Source organism: Corvus hawaiiensis, chromosome 3, assembly GCF_020740725.1.
Source record: "Corvus hawaiiensis isolate bCorHaw1 chromosome 3, bCorHaw1.pri.cur, whole genome shotgun sequence".
NCBI lineage: Eukaryota > Metazoa > Chordata > Aves > Passeriformes > Corvidae > Corvus > Corvus hawaiiensis.
The window spans coordinates 88,664,389-88,684,278 of NC_063215.1; the positions used below are offsets into that span (position 1 = coordinate 88,664,389).

Consider the following 19,890-nt stretch of genomic DNA (forward strand, 5'->3'; position numbering starts at 1 on the left):
TCTTGGCATAAATAAGTATATATCTTTCCCAGACTAGCAAAAGTAAACATGGATACACAATACACCATCACAGCTATTAGTCTGCCTAGCCTTAGCTTGCCTTGCCCTTTACCAAGTGTACTAAGCACATTAGTAAAAACTCATCTTCCCTGACATTTCCCAGTGCAGCTCTAGCAGGTAATGCCCATGTTAAATCGGATTCTTTCACCGGAAATGTCTGCTGGGTGCCTGAATTACAGCAGTCACGGAGTATCCCCAAGCCTGCTTGCTGGGACTCCAGCCCCCGCAGAGACTCAGGCAGCCCAAGCTGTTTGGCAGCTGAAAGCAGGTTTTGTCATCTCAGTTATGCAGCAACTGCTCCCACGTTGGCAGGATACCTCTCTGGCACACATGCATAGGCTTTTCCTGGTCATACTTGTAAAAGGCTCCTGGGAAGGTGCCTAGATAGAGTCAGGTTATTAATGCAGAGCACAGGATTAAAACAGCATGAATGTCAGAGTAGCCCTCCTGATGCTTGTACAGTGAGGGACATCCCTAGGCAGAGGCAAAGCCTTGTTTTCTCTGCCCCAACATGTGCTCTCTTCTAGGGGCAATCCCTGGCTCCTTGCCTGCTCTCACAGCAGCTTCCTGCTGCTGGGTATCCTTGTGCACAAGCCTGCACTTTGTCTCTCTTAGTGAAGAACCTTCCCAGAAGATGTGCAGTTACACTGCCCGCATTGTGTCACCTCAAAGCAGGTGTTAGTGGCCTTGTTGTCAAAGTGAGAAGGAGAGGAGGGTCCCACATGTGGCTGAGCAATGAACAGTCCCAGTTCTGTGGTCAGCTCACAGGGTCCTGCTCCTGGCTCACAAAGGCTCACCCTTTCAGTGCAGAGATTGTTTTGGTCTATTTACTGGGAGTAGCAGCAATAATCTTCCAGACAAAATGAAGCCAATAACTACGGTGTACTCACAATAATGGGTACTCCCAGCACCTAGTGCGGGACCTTAACCCAGCAGTCTTCCTGAATGTCTTACAGTTAGATGCTCACATGTTTCCAGTAAACAAAACACCTTCCCAGACTTAGCCTACGGTTTTACTCTGTATCCAGTACACTGCCTGGAAAGAAAAACAAACCAAAAGATAGGATGCACAAATCTTTAAATCTGGACAGAAAAAGAGAAGAAATAAGAAGAGAATAAGGAGCTGTTAATTATTCCAGCCCTTCTGGCAGCCAAAAAACAGAATAAATGTAGGGAGGGCATGCCTCAGAATTCTTCTCTTTTATATGGAAATGTGGAATGTGCTGTTAAAACTAGATTAACTGTTCTGAATTAATAAAATACCAACCCTGAACATTTATTCAAAATTCAGGCCAAACTTCAAGCTGCTTTGAGGTTGACAAACAAAAAAAAAAGACTTGTATTACCTCCTGCTTACATTATTTTTTGGTTTTGATCAGCACAGAAATACTTCAGTGCCTTGTCTCTGTCTAAGCAAAATCCAGTCATGCTGGAATGCCTCCAGAAAATCTTCCCAAATCCATTCAAATGTTGCACTCTTGGGAGATCCAGGTAAATGGGATAAGCTTGCAGATTCTTTCACATTTCAGAATCTTTCTTGTCTTCAGTAATTTTTCATTTTCTGAATATTTCTCTACTTCAGCACAGAGAGCAAATGCTAGGGATGTGACATACATACTAACCACTGGTGAAAGTAGGTTGAAGGAGAACGGATTTACCAATTAAGTTTCAAAGGGCATTAAGAGAAGAGAATTCCTTTTAATCGGAGGAAGCAAGAAAGATTGTCCTTCCTTTCTGGACTTCAGTATTCTAATATGATATAAACCACTCTAGACCACAGTGAATTATCAGCCTATAGGTATCTTATTTTCCCCTCTTTATTAGCTAGTGGTGTCTTTCTTGGTCTAAGAAGAGCAAAATACGTTCACAGTATTTCCATTTTCCAAAGAGTATAAATACAATGTCTTACAGGGTAAGCCATTCAGGTTATCTACTACCCACTTACAAAGACTTCTTTTGTAACACCTTTTCCTTTTCTAAATGCACTGTCCCATGGGAAAAGAAAGAAAACCTATCTTTAAAAGTCCCTTCCAGAACCAGCAGCAGGAAAAATGTATGTTTCTGCATATACACTGAGAGTGGGGGCATGGGATGTGAGAGAGCATATCCAAAGGAAGAAAATACAGAGATTTTTCTTTTTTATTTAAGTATAATACTTCTACTACACTAACATATATATTCCCCAACATGGGTCATAGTTAAAGCACTGTTTTGGATAAGAAATGATCATGTTTACTAATTTTAGTCCTTTAAAAATTTTCATTCATGGGAGCTCTGAGATAAACTGAAAACCAAGGAATGAGAACTTAAATTAGTGAATTTTCTTTTTGAAATGAGACTTACAGTAGCTCACAAAAGTGATATTTGTTACAGTAACTGGCTATGGAGGAAGGTTTCTCACTGCAGCACGAGGAAACTGAAGTATTATCCATTGAGCCACAGCTGACCTTCAATATTTTCATCAAAAGATACCAGGATAGAAACTAAAATATAAAATACCAGCTTACCATATATTTGTCTTGTGTGGCACAGAAGATGAATGTTCTATCTTGTGAGCATTCAGGATTTCCAGCAATGAACAGCTTAGTCCCAGCTACTGTCGCATCCTCCACCCTTTTCTTTGACCCATCCAGACATCCTGGTACTTCTGTTAATGGCCTGGGTCCTCTTGCATGCTGCCACCATAAGCAAGTCCATGAATGTTGTATGAATCAGCATGCATCTTATGCTGGCTACAATTAAAATGCAAGAGTGACAGAAGTCTCAAAGGAATTTCCAACTGTAACTATTCTGAATATCTGTCACACACCCTCCTTAGAGATCTCAGAGTCTTTGGGGACTATATAACTTTAATATTTAATTGTAGAAATGAGGAATAGTGTTTTGCCCATGGTAATGCAGAATAACAGTTGGAGCTGGACTAGAACTCCAGTGTCTCACCATCATTTCTATCTTTAACCCTAAAATCACCTAATTTATATGGGGGGGAAAGAAAAGAAAAGAAAAAAAAAAACCAAAAACAAAAAACAAAACAACAAAAAAAACCCCACAAAAACCCAAAAATCAAAAAACAAACAAACAAACAACAACAAAAAAAACCCCAAAACATTTTAGATGGACCACACCAGCAACGGGGCTGAATCACCCCAGAGAGAATGATAGTAAAGGAGGTAGACAATGCTGTAGGTAATAGATTATTAGGTCTACCATAATGCCCAGTTTTGTCATCTTAATTTACAGAAAATATTGTAATATCCTTAATAAAATGTGATAAGGGAGGCATGCAGATAGCTAATTCTGAAGCATGTGCCCCTAACAAGACAACAAAATGAGGAACTGTGGCATTCCACAGGTAGCAAAAGGAAAGTAAAATATGTGCTGATGGCCCACCCTGACCTGGGAAAGGTCTAAGGGGTAGTGCATGTAAAACTGGAGGACATTATATGCAACAGCTGGGAGGTGCAAGCTTGGCAGAATTGACAACCAAAGAATTACCAGGGCAGCCCCACCATAATTACTAATTAAATAAAAAATTATATAGTCAGAAAAAAACTGTGCTAGAGGGAGAAAAATAACCAGTGTTTTTCTTCTTTGGGGAGGGGATAATAGGAAGGTCATGCTGGTGAGCAAGTGGAGAAAAAGGGAATGTAAAGTGAAGCCATTCCAAAGATTGGAGCTGGTGCACTTTGTTCAGGGTGTTCACCCCAATGCTGACCAGGGAGTGTCCAGAGGGCAAAGACCCTCTTGTCAGTTCACTCCTTTCCCTATTTCACAGCTGCCTGTGCACTGGAATTTGAAGGTATCCTGAAAGCAAAGGTAGATGCTGTGTATTTGAAAGCCAAGAGCATTGTACCAAAGAGGCTGCACTAAATTGACGAAAGGTTTGCCTGCCCTAAAAACACTGTGTAAAGTCACAAGCCTTTTAGAGCATGAAAGATGCCAGTAAATTGAAAAGGACTCAGAGAAATGCAACAACAAATGATTAGGAGACAGATGGACTCACAAAAAAAAAATTAAAAGAACTGAATAGGAGGATAAAAGGAGGTCATGCCAGGCAAAGACTGTAAATAACAAGGATAAAATAAATTATTTAAGACTGTAAAAGGAAATATAATCCACTGTCACAGTATAGTACTGAGCAGAGGAAAATTCAGTCAGCAAATCCGGAAAAAAAAAGTTTCTTTTCTGGTCCAATAGGTTGAAGAATAGGTTCCCAAAGGACATGATGGATATTGTATGGCCTGAAGAAATTTAAACTTAGAATCACAAAAATCAAGAATAGATGTCAGCAGGGGTGGAAAATCAGACTTAAAATAGTAAGCAAATTATATGTGCTAAGACACTTTCCTATTTCTCTTTTTTACATCTTTATTGTGGCAACACATTGGGAAGATTGTGTATGTATGTTTTATTGTTATTATTATTTGATATATGTGTTGAGAAGAACTTCCTTAACCTGCTAGCTAAATATTTATCAAGAAATTGTGTTTGCCTCAGAAACATTTGTATTGTAATGATATTATTTTGAATCTTTTGAAGTCTAAAATTGATTACAAATATTTTGAAGCTCAACCTGAATACCTTAGAAAGGTTAATGATTCATTTTCCTTGATTAGATGATCCCTTGCAATGCAAATATTAGCATGTAAGTATTTAAATTTCTGAATTTTTTAAAAATGTATGCATGTGGCTTTGAAATTTGCCTTTCAAGTTTGTGTCAGTTGCAAAATAATCAGGTGGTAACACCAAGGGAATACACAAGAGACCTGCACTTAATCTTAACAGAAATAAACTGAATAAATGTATTTATTCACAAAAACTTTCTCGAAGTGTTTGCCTTGCTCTGGTTTAATTACACAGCACTCTCATTCCTGTTGAACAATAAAGATTGATGCAATTTTTCAATAGACATACAATGAACCAGGATATTCAGCACTGATTTGCGGGGGGATGCTGGAATAGACCCTCAGGACACAGATCAGGAAAACATTTAAATTCTTGCCTTTTCAAGGCAGCAAAAATTAAATACTTTCCAGAAATGAGAGCCACTTTCAATTCTTTTCTGAACAAAGGGCTTAGGACTGTCAATTGTTATGTGTGGCCAAATGGGCCCTGTGAAGGCTTGAATCCATGACCACACCAAATATAATCACAGTATCAGTATCATAGAATGGTTTGGGTTGGAAGGGACGTTAAAAATCATCTAGTTTCCAACCCACCTGCCATGGGAAGGGACATTCTTCACCAGACCAGGTTGTTCAAAGCCCCATCCAAACTGGTCTTGAACACTTCCAGGGATGGGGCATCCACAGCTTCCCTGGGCAACCTGTTCCAGTGCCCCACCATGATCATAGTAAATAATTTCTTCCTCATAACTAATCTAAACCTACCCTCTTTCAGTTTAAAGCCATTCCTCCTTGTCTTATCAATCCATGCCATCGTAAAAGTCTTTCTCCAGCCCTGTTGCAGCCCTATTTAGGCACTGGAAGGTGCTGTAAGCTCTTTCTGGAGCCTTCTCTTCTCCAGTCTGAACAACATCAACTCCCTTATCCTCTCTTCACAGGACAAATGCTCCAACTCTCTGATTAACTTGGTGGTGTCCTCTGGACTTGGTCCAACAGGTCCATGTCCTTCTTATGTTGGGGACCCTAGAGCTGGATGCAGGACATGAGTGGAGTCTCACAAGAGCAGTGTAGAGGAGGAGAATCCCCTCCCTCACCTGCTGGCCACACTGCTTTTGATGCAACCCAGGACAGTGTTGACTTTCTGGGCTGTGATTGTACGTGGCTGCGTCATGTTGAGCTTCTCATCCACCAGCATCCCCAGGTCCTTCTCCATCAGGCTGCTCTCAATGTGTTCTCTACTCAGGTTGTATTTGTGCTTGGGATTTCCCCAAGTCACATGCAGGATCTTGGCCTTGTTGAATTTCATGAGGTTCACACAGGCCACCTCTCAAGATTATGAAGACTCCTCTTCACAGCATCCCTTCCCCTCAGCATGTTGACTGAATGACACAGCTTGGTGTCATCATCAAACTTGCTGAGGATGCACTCAATCCCGCTGTCCATGTCACCAACTAAGATGGTAAACAGCAACAGTCCCAATACTGATCCCTGAGGAATGCCACTTATCACTGCTCTCCCACTCATCACTGCTCTCCGCTTGGGCATTGAGCTGTTGACCACAACTGTTTGAGTGTGACCATCCAGCCAGTTCCCTATCCACCAAATGGTCCATCCATCAAACCCATGTCTATCCACTTTAGAGACAAGGATGTTGTGTGACAGTGTCAAATGTTTTGGATTATGTCAGTTGCTCTTCCCTTATCCACCAGCACTGTAAGGCTACCATATTTGTAAGTTATGATTTGCCCTTGGTGAAGTTGTGTTGTCACCAATCACCTTCTTATTTTACATATGTATTAGCTTAGTTTCCAGGAGGATCTGATCTAAGATTTTGCCAGTCTCAGAGGTGAGACTGACTTAATTCCTCAGGTCTTCCTCATTTCCCGTTTTTAAAAATGAGCATCGTGTTTCCACTTTTCTGGTCAGTGGGAACTTCACTGGACAGATCTCAAGTAAGATGAATAGTGGCTTAGCCACTCCTTCTGCCCATTCTCTCAGAACCCGTGGATGAATCTCACCAGGTCCCATGGACTTGTGCACCTTCAGATTCCTTAGATGGTCTCAAAACTGATCTTTACAGTAGGGAGCTCACTCTCACAGTCCCTGCCTTTAATTTCTGTGATTTGGGCAGAGTGTCTGGGGCACTTGCCAGTGAATACTGAGGTAAAAAAATCATAGAGAACCTCTCCATGTCCTGTATAATCAGGTCTCCTGTTCCTTATGGACAGGGCCCACATTTCCCCTAGTCTTTATTTTATAACAGACATGCCTATAGAAGCTTCTCTTGTTGCCTTTAACATCCTTGGTCAGATGAAATACTCTTAAGCATTTCTATTATTTTCCTGTCTAGAACAGATAGAATTAGATAGAATTTCTATTCTGATTCTTTCTAGATTTTCTACTCTATTACATAATTAGATATAATTACATAATAACCATGATAGCTGTTAAAACCTTCTTCATGGGAAAGCCACTTGAGGAAAGCTTTCCTGAGAAAGCAGAACAAGAGTTGCACTGCAGACTTTATGCAAAATGTTTTGGGGGATAGTGGCAGGGGGTCATATCACACAGAACTGCTTCTCACCCTCATAAACCCAAAGAGCCTACCTGTAATTTCTCATCTGTGTCCCATAATTCAAAATAACCCAACCACTTTCCTAAATCAGGGGTGTTCCTGCACTGGACAGCAACACACTCAACAGTAAAGGAAAAAAAGAAACAGGAACCATTTTCTGTAAGAACTTCAAATGTAAATTTATGCTGTCCCTACTACACCAGATAAAATGAGATGGACTGCCTGATCCTGGTCATTTAAACCAAAGATATTTTAAAAGGTAACTTTAAAGTCTTATTTGAAATAATCATTTTCTCAACTTTAGCCTGGATTCCATTGTTCCATTGTCACCTCTAAAGTTATTATATCCCACATGGACAAGTGGTTCCACTGTTCTGGGGTCATATGTTTCATTTTAAGTGTAAAAGTGTGAAGCATATTACTAGGTGTGATATAAAAATTACTTGTCAGCATTAGCCTACCTGTTCTCTTAAACTGCCCTGTTTAAAGTATATAATTTTCCACTTAGGCAGCAGAAAACCACATTCTGTTTCCATTTGCCTTAAGATAAAGTCAGAAAAACTCTGGCAACTTTAATATAGTTTCTACTGACTTCCAGCAGGGAAACTGAGGACAAAGTTTGGTCGTTGAGATTCACCTACTGTTTGCGTGCAAAGGATGTACTATCTCCATGATACTAAGGAAGAAAGTAATTTGTAATATAAATAATATCAATAAATCAATAATGAGGTCTCTATAGCTAGAGTTGAGATACAGATCTTTCAGTACCTCAAACACTCACAGACTTAGATGAAGTGCCTCTTCATCATTGCTGGGGAAGGTAAGCCTAAAAATGTAAAATTGAAACTAAGTGGCCTGGTTTAATTTTCTGGTTTTGCTGAATGTCCACAGCTAAGTCAATGAGACACAGGATTACACATCATCTCTAGAAATCAGTCCAGATATTTAAATCCCTAATTCATATTGTTTCAGAATTTGGAATACATGTCTTCCCTAGAGATGTAGAAAGGATAGAAACCCCGAGCAAGGAAGTTGTATTTTGGGCATACCCTAATTAGCTGTATGTAAACTGTTGTGTTGACAGAGCCTTGAACATCACAGCCCACATTAGTCCAGGCCTGGGTGCCCTCCATGCAGACTACATCAGTCCAGCTTTTCTAATAATTTCAAGCATAGCTGACAACACAGGCAGGGCTGCACTGTGCTCAAGAACAACAGCTCATTTAAAGAAGATAAAAAACCCATGCATAGTACCTCAACAGGATTGCAAAGCCTGCAATTATGACAGACACATATCACAAAATATCCACCTTTTGGGAGATTTAAAAATGTTCATGTGTCTGTGGACACCTTTTCAGGTGCAGTCTTTGCTTCCCTGCACATAGGTGAAACAGCAAAACATGCATGTTGGCATTTTTTGCGAGCATTTGCATCATTGGGCATTCCTCAAGAAATTAAAACAGACAATGATCCAGCTTACAGAGGACGAACCCTTGACACATTTCTGAAAAATTGGGGTGTTCATCACATATTTAACATTCCTAATTCTTCTACGGGCCAAGCCGTCATTGAAAGAACACACCACACCTTAAAATCCCTTTTGGATAAACAGAAAAGGGGGGAAGCAGAGGCTACGCCTCAGATGCGGTTGAACAAAGCTTTGTATGTTTTAAATTTCTTGAATAACTCCTTTGCAGAACCTACTCCACCAATTATCAGGCATTTTTCAAATAGTACTCAGGCAAAATTGAGGGAAAATCCTTTAGTCCTGATCAAAGATTTATAGACTGGAAAGATCGAGGGTCCATTTCAACTAATAACTTGGGGCAAAGGGTATGCCTGTGTCTCAACAGGTGCAGGACCAAAGTGGATTCCAGCAAAAAACGTGAATCATTATCAAGTTCAGAAACAAGTAGGAATCGACTCTGGGAACAAGGAGGCGAGCACGCAGACATAAATCAGTGTCAATACTGCTGTTGATGTCACAGACATTAGTTATCTTTCTGTGCAAGAACTGTGGACTAAGTCTTATGCAAAAGTGTGGGAAAGTTAATGGTGTAAATTTTATATGTAAGAGTGTGGTACAAGTTGTGTTGCAGATCAGAGATTTCTGTGTGAGATAAAGCTGTTGAGCATGAAGCTCAATCAGGTATTATACTTGTGCCTTATTATCTCACTGACTGCCTTAAGCAATGCAGCTTTGCCAGTGAAACAACCAAAAGAAAATGTCTGGGAGACTCTGGCCAATGCATCAGGCCTAGACACCATTTGTCTAGACCAAAGAAACCATTCTCAACATGTTTGATTGGCTTACCAGCAGACAAATGGCCACCTTCCAAACATGCTAATCTAAAACTTTCACAATTCGGTTCGAATCCAGTGGAAAGTTGGGATGTTTGGACCAAATCCCTTCCTGAGGCTCCTTATGAACCTCAAAAATTGGAAATTCTTGGTTCAGTAAAGATGGAGTTTTGTGTCATATTCAGTTCTCCAGGGTTGAAACAAAATAGAGACAAAATAACGGATGTTACTCCAAATTACAAAATATATAGAAATGCAACATCTTGGTGCAATTCAACAGTAAGAATGAACACACCGTCCAACCAGGTTCCATTGCAATTGCCACGAGGGATGTTTCTCATTTGTGGGGACAGAATTTGGCCTGCAATCCCCTAAAATATCAAAGGTGGTCCATGCAGTTTTGGGAAGCTTTCCTTGATAATACCTAACGCAAAAATGATAAAAGAACATCAGCGTAGGGAAAAAAGATTTGTTGAGCAATATACATCTGATTGGAGCTTGGAATTTTGGACAAAGGTTTACTGCAGCTCTCCTTTTACCTGGTGCTGCTGCAGGAGCAGCCTTGAGACAATTGGATCAATTAGGCTGTTGGCTAAGTAAGAACTCTCATGCTGTCTCTCTTGCACTGAGCGATACATTAACTGATGTTCAGAGTGTGAGACAAGCAACTCTGCAAAACCAAGCAGCAATTGATTATCTTCTATTAGTGCATGGACATGGATGTGAAGAATTTGAAGGTATGTGTTGTATGAATTTGTCGGATCATTCGAAATTAATTCATGAAAGTATACGGCAATTAGAGAATGGAATAGCTAAACTTGGAGAAGAAAGTGGATCTTTGTTGAACGATGTGTTCAATTGGTTTGACCTTACACCCTTATGGAGAAAACTTTTGAAGATAGGTTTGTATGTGTTGATTGTTGTTGTAATTCTTTTAGTATTTGTGCCATGTATACTTCACCTTGCTAGATGAGCCACGGACAAAGCTGTCAAGGAAGTGGTTTTGGTTCAAAGAGGAGGGAGAGATGTGGGAACCCAGAATAGAGAGAATACTTCTCTGTCTGTTTTGAAGGGTTCTATCCCCCTGAACAACACTGTTTTTGACCTTCATCCATGAAGAAAATTGCCTACCCTCTGGGAAGAATTAGAATCTACAATGGTGTGAATTAGGTGATAGAATATTATGTAAGATTGACATAGGGTGAAAATTTTAGAGGTTTTGGGTTTATTAATATAGTAAATAGATAAAAGCAAGAAACATCAAAATGGAGGATTGTTGTTGTTCTCCAGACCTTCTTCTTCTTCTTCATATACTCCATATTCTGCGGTAGAAGTAGTCTGGGATGACTGGATAAAGAATTCCGCAGTTCCTGCCTGCGTGACCAGATGAATTAATAGACATTGGTAGAAAAGTGAAAATACCTTGTGTTTGAAGTTTTCATTGGATAATTTACCTTTCAGAAGGCTGTGCAATCTTGATAATTCAGCTTTTGCTGCATTCTCTGCTTCATGCTATGTCTGGGTCACGTCAGTGGCTTGTACTTTTCTGATAAGACTTAATAAACAACTTCAGAAGAGAAGGCCAAAAGTCCTGTTTGTCTCTGACTCCTGGCAAAGACCTTAAAAAGTCTCCCCCATCAGGGGAGACACAATTAAGGCACGGACCATGTCACATAGTGTCAGCTTGCTCAGTATAATCCACGAAGAGAGCCTCACCTTGGAAAATGGGAAGCTGGGAGCTGAACTCAGATGCCTTCAGTCATAGACCTATACTTTACAAGTGGACAGCTTAGTTCTTTCCCTCTTTTATTTAGTCAATTATTTTGAACAGCTAGCTACTCTTTGCAAAGCTAGAAGTGGGAGTGGGTGATTTCAGCACTGCAAGGCTGAAAAGCCTGTAGCTTGGTATGCAGTGTGTTCTTTGTATGTGTGACTGTATACAAAGGCAGGGAAAAGAGAAATGTATTCTGCAGGAGCTGTTTAATGGCCAAAGCAACATAATGTTCAAACAGCACAAAACCTCAATTTTTTCTCAGTGTGCCATGATATTAGGGTAGGGAATTAGTGACAAGGAAGAGAGCATCTGACTGAGCAACGAGCAGCAGTCTCTGCATGAGTCTCACTAAAGCTAGGCTTCCAAAGACTGAGCAGTACCCATGTCATTCTCTTCAATCACAACTGTGACAGCTCTTCCCTTCATTGACTACTGTTAATGATGGCTGAGCAAGCTGGAGGGAGACAGTAGCTGAGTCAGAGCAAGCAGAAGACTGACCTTGTTTGAAATGGTAGTAGCAAAACTGGTGGTCACAGATGAAGGCATCTGAAAAAACAGTTATCTCCTTTAATAAGGCAAATATTATATCCAGGAAGAGGTCTCCACAACAGAAAACGGCACATACTTGTCTCAAGCCTCCTTCCATACCACCATAAACCTCAATTGTCCATCCCTTTCTTCTACCTGTGAACTAGCATGCATTCACTTGCATTTGCTGCTAATTTTTTATGGGTGGCAGAAAGAATTCTCCAAATATTCACCTTCTGAGACCCTGTAAGAGGATGAACCGATAGTTAGGGCACAGCCTCACTTATTCCCACACATTTGGGACACTAGCATAGTGCTGTTAAAGCCCTCCATACCGAGAAGTCAGATGGATGAACAGATGAGACCATCGTGAAAAAGTGATCCACTGTCTACAGGTTGCTGGTCCTGAGTAGGATGTGTGAAACAATCAACAGGGTTAACTTTTTTCTCAGGCAGTAATGGATTAAGTTGCCTATCTAAAAGAGTCACATCAGCATGCCAAATAAAGAAAAGTCTTTGGATTATTAACTTGTTTTAATCACTGAAAGAAAGATCCTTTTAATTTAAGAATTTCCATAGTCCATTGTCATCCTTTCTTCTCTGCATATCCAGGCATGTCTAGGGCTGTCTTGATCACTGAGGGAGAAGTTCATTTTCAGGAAGAGATCCTGTGCCCTGTGATTTTAGTTGTGAATTCATAGCCCTGTTAATTATCTGTAAAAACTTAATTGGTTGTTGTACTGCAGTCAGGAATAGCAAGACGAAACTGTCTCTATGCAGCAACGTTTTGGTGGGATGGCAGGAAAAGCGACACAATTATGAACACCTGCATCTGGACTGCAGTTTTAAGTGAAACTCTATTGCCTCCAGCTTTTCTGGGCTTTCATTTTGCTGGTAACAGGGTAATTCCACATTTTACCAGCCCTACGTGTTCAGCACCTCCTTACTGTATTTCCTCATGGTTTGGCACTGAGCCACAAAAGTTGGAATCATCTCTGCTGCACAAAGATGGAGATGGAGGTTTGAGGAAGGCATCATCAAGCTGTAAAGTTCAGCCTCATAAGGAGATCTGGATATCTTGGAAGTTCAGATGAAGTTCATTTATGTTTCTAAAATCTAAGGATAAAACCATTAAAAAATACTATGCTTTAGAGGGGGGAAGGAGAAGCAGAGGGGAAATAATCTAAAAATCCCTTCCCTGTTGATAGGATTTTAAAATAAACTTCAAAAATAGCACTTGCTTACAAGGAAGGAGTAAAAGAAGACTCATTTTTCTGTACCTTTCAGAGCTAACGGACTAAGAGAAGTGACAGGCAGACTATAGTTTAGAAAGCTGTATTTTACTTGATATTTTATTTAAAATTTTTTTGAGTATCAAATATCTATCTATAGAATGCCCTCTCATATAAGGACATGCCTGTCTGCCAGATAAAGCAGCATGAAGTACAGAGAAAAATGCTTTGAAGCCTCTTAGGAGAAAACAGTTCCACCTTAATGAAGTCCATTACGGGCCTCAGCTTTCAGTATGAGAAGGCACTTTCAAAACATGTCTAGCAATGAAAATGAGACTCTCTCATGAAGTGTAAAAGTTGTGACAAGCCAGCCACAGATGGAAATGACAAGGTTTTGCCTGCCACAGACAGTTCAGAAAACATCCCAAAGTGTACTGGAGCCACAAGGAGTTACTGGATTTCAATCAGGGCTCAGTGAAATCAATTGCAATTGGAAATGCATTAGCTGCACTGTGTATTTTCAGCAAGGTAAGAAATACATGAGAATGCTTTTCCCTTGGCATTATCCCTTCAAATGTATGAAGCTACCTGACTGAGGCTGGAAATCTATTTTTATAGTTAGGATGGAGGTATAAGACTTAGAATACAGGTTTGCTTTCCAGCTCTACACTGCCCAATTCCTGCTTGAGTTTTTGTACATTTTTTTATACATGCTTCAGATCCCCCTCTGGAAAGTGAACCAATGTTTTTCTATTTATTTATGTGCTTGTTCCTGTATAGCATGGGTTTTCCTCATAGTATTATGGAAATTTGTCTTTACCTTGAGGTTTCCAGCTTATTAAAAGTAACTACAATAAACAAAGTGCGGTAATATTCTGAGTTAATTCAAGATGGTGCCTCCTGATGATGTTAATAGATCTGCTATTGCTTGAAAAAGAAGGAAATCACTCTCATCTGAGAGTTTTACCTTTGGCATTCTGAATACACAATATTTGAAACTTGTTACGAATGAAGGAAAGCCAAGCTGACAGATTAAACATGACATCTATGAAACTGAATCTTTTGCCATCACTAGATTTCACAAGATTTTCTAACTAGCCATCACATCCATTATGCCCAAAATGTTTCCAGGCCCAGAGGGACCAATAGGCAAAGAACTGAAATCCCCCATTGAAAAACTTTCTGTCAGATGCAAAGAAGCAAAAGGCTGGCACTTTCTTACTTGGAATACCATACTGACAAAATTTTAAACACATAGTATGTTTTACAGATCTCAAGCAGGTTCAGACAACTAAACCCAAACTCTGGCCAGATTTTTCCATCATGATAGAAAAAGCAGTGTGAACCTGCCATGGAAGGGGAGGGTCCTCAGGTTTTTTACACCTGTCCAGCATGATTCTGCACAGATGCGTACTCTTTCCCACTGTAAAAACGTTATATGAGCTTTCTAGTGGGCTCCTTTGCAGCTTCAATGAGTGTTTCGAGTTCTCTTCTACTGTCACAAATTAACAATGCCTTGCTTCCAGAAAAATGAACTGTGCTATGTAAATCTGCTTTAAAGTTCATACAACACTGACCACAAATACCAATTCACAAAGCAACTGTGACTTTTCTGTGGCAAAAATCCTAATTCAAGGGTTCCCTGAGAGCCCCTTCTGTGTCTGAAAACTGAAGGAAAGTAAAAACACATCTTTCTAGCTGCTACAGTCTGGTCTCTTCTGTTTGTTCATAAACTCTAACACTGACAGTGTAAAGACTGACTGATTTGGAATATTAGAATAGCAGACCTACTCTTCTGGAAATCCTTTACATGGTAATTTATCTTTGTTTGTGCAGTCTTTGCAAGCAGAACTTAGCCTCATAATTTCTATGAATTCTCTCCTTCCCTCTCCCGTATATTATCTTCATCTTCCAGACTTCTAAACCCAAGTCATTTTATTATTGATGAGCAGGATTTTTATAATGTTTGTTGAGAGATTTGATCTTAAGGACCATAAACTTAATGTCATAATTTTTTCAGCCAATACGGCTATGCAGGCCTCTCCAGTGTGAAACACGACTGCCTGAAGATGCCTTGCAGATTAGGGGTGAGAGAGAAGCTTGCAAGAGCATGAAAATGAATGTTATGCCTAAATTTAATTGCTTATTAAGACCCCAAGTTCAGCAGTTTAGTTAAAATAGTCTTAGTTTCTCATAAAGTGCCAACAATATTTATCCAATTCTAAAAATCATAGAATGCTTATTCTGCAGACTACATGGCAGCACATACCTGCAGCACACAGCACAGAGACACCTGTCCAGAGGTGGGAGGAGAATTCTCCTCATCATGGCTCATGAGCAGCCTGCAAGGCTTCCCTCCACAGCACCATTCCCACACCTTCAGTGGGAGATTTGAACGAAGACAAATGCCTGAACATATCTAAACTTTCTTTCAACCTCCCCATTTGACACTGAAAAGGTGATGAGGAATTTAATTGGGGCAGGAGAGGGTACATTTCCTGCAGAGTAATTTTTTCAGGCTACAGCACTTGTTTCCTCCACCCAGATCTCCTTGGCTGTCCAAACAACCAGCTATTGCACTTATCAGTGAGCTCTGAGGCAGAGCATTCTATTGAGAGAAGTCCTCAGATTTTTTTGGAGTAAGCATGCATACAAGCACTGACAAAATCTCCTCTTACTGAGACTCTAAATCCCCAAAGTTAAGAGGGCTAGGGAAAATATGTAGCCATCCAAATGTCATGAAATAATCCTCTCTAAGTGGTGCCCTGAGATGGGTTTCACTCACTAGAACTCTTCAGAATGACAGAGGCATGGGGCTAGGGGACAAAAACCAAGGAGGGAGCACACAACTCAGGAGACAGAGAGTACCAGGGACTTTCTCCTGTACTTACTCTAAACAGTTTTTGTTCCCATCTCTGTAAAAAATCTTCCAACACTATTCCAGGTAGTTTTGATCCCTCCAGAGCCAAAACGTGACTTCATCCAGAACCAGGTGTTATGAAGCATGGATGCAGGCAGTTTGTGCCATTGCACTTCAGGCCAAAAAATGGCCTCTGGAGATTATATTTAACAATAAAAATGTAGACTCTAGGTTCCAGTAAAATCAGAGTTTTTCTGGGATGGTAATGAGGGGACGAAAAACATTTTTACATCAGATTGTTTGAATTAAGCAAGTAGAGACAGAATTCATTTTTTCTCCATTGCTGTCATGTTTGATGGATAATCTCAGCTGATGGTGGATTTTCAGTTATATTTAGGAGACTCACTTTTGTTGTGATAAAGGGATAATCTCACTTAGAGGCCTTCTCTGCATTCACTGCTCACTGTCTTTACACAGCAGCAGAAGAAAAATAGAGACTAAATATGCAAGAAAATTACAATAGTAGTAATAATGATAATAAAAACAACAATCACTGAACAACCTGGGGCAGGAGAGAGGTAAAGTGCTTTGTATTTAGGTTTGGTCTTCACACTGGTAACAAACAAAACAAACAGGAAATGGAGCAGTTATAGAGTCACACGCCTCCATGTGCAACAGAGAGGAAGCCACTTTGAAATTTGAGTTAACCAGGAATTTATTATGTCAGGAAATATTAGATTTGAGACCTAGTGCTCATGTCAATCAATTTAATTTTTTCACATACATTGGAAAACATGTCTTTCCCAGTGTGTAATATTTAATTAGACCTTCATGAGACTTTAAAGCAGGCTCCAAGGATTTTCATAACTCCATGTTCACATGCCAAATTTACATAAATGGAGACAAAGAGATTAAAAAAGCAGGGAATGTAATGAAAAATTCTGCCATCTAAGACCTTAGGAGGAACAAAAGGGATAAGAGGAAAAGATACTTAAGAAAAAAATATGAAAAAAGAGAACTAATAAAAGAAATGTGCATGAAAATATATTTGAAGAACCCTATCTTATGAATGCCTAACAAAAATAATAGCTCTTTTAATCTGATCTTGTTCTTCAAAGTGTAAAGGAAAGCTCACTATTGTAGTTTTAATAAAAGGAGGAAACTGAGGTATCAAATTTTGATTGACCCAATGAGGACAGAAAACATATTGTACCTCAGTCTCGTCCTTCCTCTTCCTGTTGGCAAGTGGTTATCTCATCTATTCAGTTTTTCACAAAAATAAGTCCTAATCACCAACTTCTTTTGACACTGTCTCCAGAGGGGAGATCACTGTTAAAAATTGATCTCCAGCCATTGGTATTCCTCTTTGTCTCCAACAAGGAACTTCCCTCAGGTCTATAGATCAGCTCACTTCTGGTGTACAGTTCATGCTACAATACATTAAACAGTTAGAGTCAAACTACCTCCACATTCCTCTCTCAGTCCCCATAAACAATTTTAGAACATGTTCTCACTCCCCTCTAAACACTAAAATCGCCATGCCTGCATGGTTACTGTAGAGCATGGCATGATATTCCCATGTTTTCCCTGCCATATAGGAATTTTCCCTCCAGTTGAACAAAGAGATTTTCTATAGCTTTCCTAGCTCAGGAACAGCAAATAAACTTGTTTCATTTGTCTCTCTCCTCCCACTGACTCCTGCTGGGATCAAGTACATCTAAAGCCAAATCCAGATATTAACAGAATGCTTTCACTAGGTTGAGTTCTTGAAAGCCATTTTATGCATCCCTTCAGGGTGCTCTCACCAACTGAGTCATCACTGACAAAAAAGATGGGGGAAGTAAAGGGGAGAAACAAGCAAAGAGATGACAGAATGTATTATAAAAGTAATTTTTTTTTTTAATAGATTTGAGAGGTAATCATTTTCATTATGTACACCAGAGAACAGAGGCTGACTTCAGGAAATAAGGTGTAAAGCAATGAGTAAATAGTAGAGCTCAAGCAAGAAAAGAGTGAGAGATGGCATTTGAGCAGGACCATACTCTGGAGAGTCAGAAGGCAGAGTCTGAGTGTTTTGCTACTCTAAATATTCCACCAGATTCCTGTTCCCCTTATCCCTCTGTCTTGGTATCTCAGATATACCACAAAATTATGCCACCGAACAACAGGAAGAAATTCATAAAGAAGTGTTAAGGAACAATTAAGACGATTCTCACAGCAGCATGTTGCATTCCTGATATGGACCAAGACAAAAGCACCAACAAAAATGACACCAGTCAAGGTGAGAGGCAATAAGAGCTGTGATGTTAATAGGTTTAAAAGATTTGCAGTGATGCATCAAGAAAAAGCAATGTGATTTTAGGAATAATGACTGAAAAATAAAATGAAATTCTGTTGATGAGAAGGAAAAGGTGCCTAGAGACCTGCTCACTTAATTAAGATATACAGTGTGGAAGCACAGATTTTCTTTATATTGGTCAGGCCTTGATTAACAGCAGACAGTAGAGTGGGAAGTAGATGAAAATTTTATAACTTATGATTATAAAATCTCCTGTTGCATGTCTTCACTTGCCTTACTGGTGGAGAACTATCAGGTCACCTTCCTGCCATGGGGGAAATGGACAACTAGCCCCTGCATTTACCCTATTTTGTGAAGATACCAAAGAGCCACAGTGTTTATCAGTCTATCTGGCACTTGTCCCGCCAACAGATGAATGGAAAAAAAAAATAGGTAGGACAGAAGGAAGATCCATCTGAACATAAGGAAAACCTTTTGTACTGTAGGGGTAACTGAGCATTGCCATGGGTTTCTCAGAGAGATTGCAGTGTCCATCCCTGGAGATACTGAAAAGCCATCTGGACAAGGTCCTAAGGAGCCTGCTGTGGGTGGCCCTGCTTGAGCAGGAGGGGCTTACACAGATGACCTCCAAAGGTCTCTTCCAAGTTCAACCACCCTGCGATTCTGTGACTGTAGAAAAAAAGCATAGGGGGATTTTTGGTGTATCTACCAGCTTTTCTTACGTATTAGTTTGAGTTTGGACAAGCCATTTCATCCCTTAATTCTTCTCTTCCCTCATCTGCAAGTGGCATTTAATTATATCTGTTTCCCATGGAGCACACTTCATTAGGAATCCACTCACATGCTGAAAACCTATGCACTGTTTATACCCTTAAGTGGAATACCAGTGATGCCCAGACTTTGTGGTTAGTTCAAGGAGCTGCGGTAAAGGGATACCTGGAAATCATAAGCATTAACACTGTAAAACACTCACCTTGTTCTTTTTGTAGGCTGGGGAACGCCACTATTACCAACACTTTATGATTTCAGGACATTAAAATTTGTCTCATGTCATAATCCATACGCTTGGTTTGTTATTTTGTGTAGTTAAAATTTGAACATGCTTCCCTGCTGCAGATAATTAGTGATATGCACATGGGAGATGTTACAGCTCGTAGGACATTCTTTGCTGTGACAGTTGACAGTGACGGCAATGCAGTCTGTTCCAAACAGTGTCACCGGGAATTGATTTTTGCCTTCATTAAAGCCTCCTCTTATCCACTGTTTTCCCCTAAACCTACCTATTGCTCAGATTTGTTAGAAAGTATAAAATTAACTTTTTACTGGTTCAGTTTTATTGGGCAGGGGTTTAGGTATTTTAATATGCTCATCACTCAAGTTGAAGCCTTTGTGAAACCTAACTCTACACCCATCTTTTGATGTTGTCAGGGTAAACAGTATACAAGGAGTTTACTTCTGGATGCTGAAGGGTTACATATTCTAAAAGATGTGGGATACCAGTATTCATAATATTTGGTTTACACCAGACTATGAGGAGAGTTAAATTAGAAGTTGAAGAACTAGTAGTCAATACATAGTGAGCGGTTTCAGTAATTCAGTGGAAAGGTAGAGTGAAGAGGTGATAAAGGTTTTTTGT

The 19,890-nt window shown here is 39.9% G+C and overlaps 1 long non-coding RNA gene across 10 annotated transcripts in view; it reads right to left on the minus strand.

Moving 5' to 3' along the window:
• Nucleotides 1–19,890, minus strand: part of LOC125323939 — a 61,848-nt gene that overhangs the window by 11,919 nt on the left and 30,039 nt on the right. For 8 of the 10 annotated variants that reach the window (XR_007202716.1, XR_007202715.1, XR_007202719.1 and 5 more), the window contains one exon: nucleotides 2,568–2,792. This is a non-coding gene — a long non-coding RNA (uncharacterized LOC125323939). Of the gene's footprint in view, nucleotides 1–950; nucleotides 1,097–2,567; nucleotides 2,793–19,890 lie in introns of all 10 variants that reach the window. The other 2 variants (XR_007202711.1, XR_007202713.1) reach the window with 2 other exon arrangements.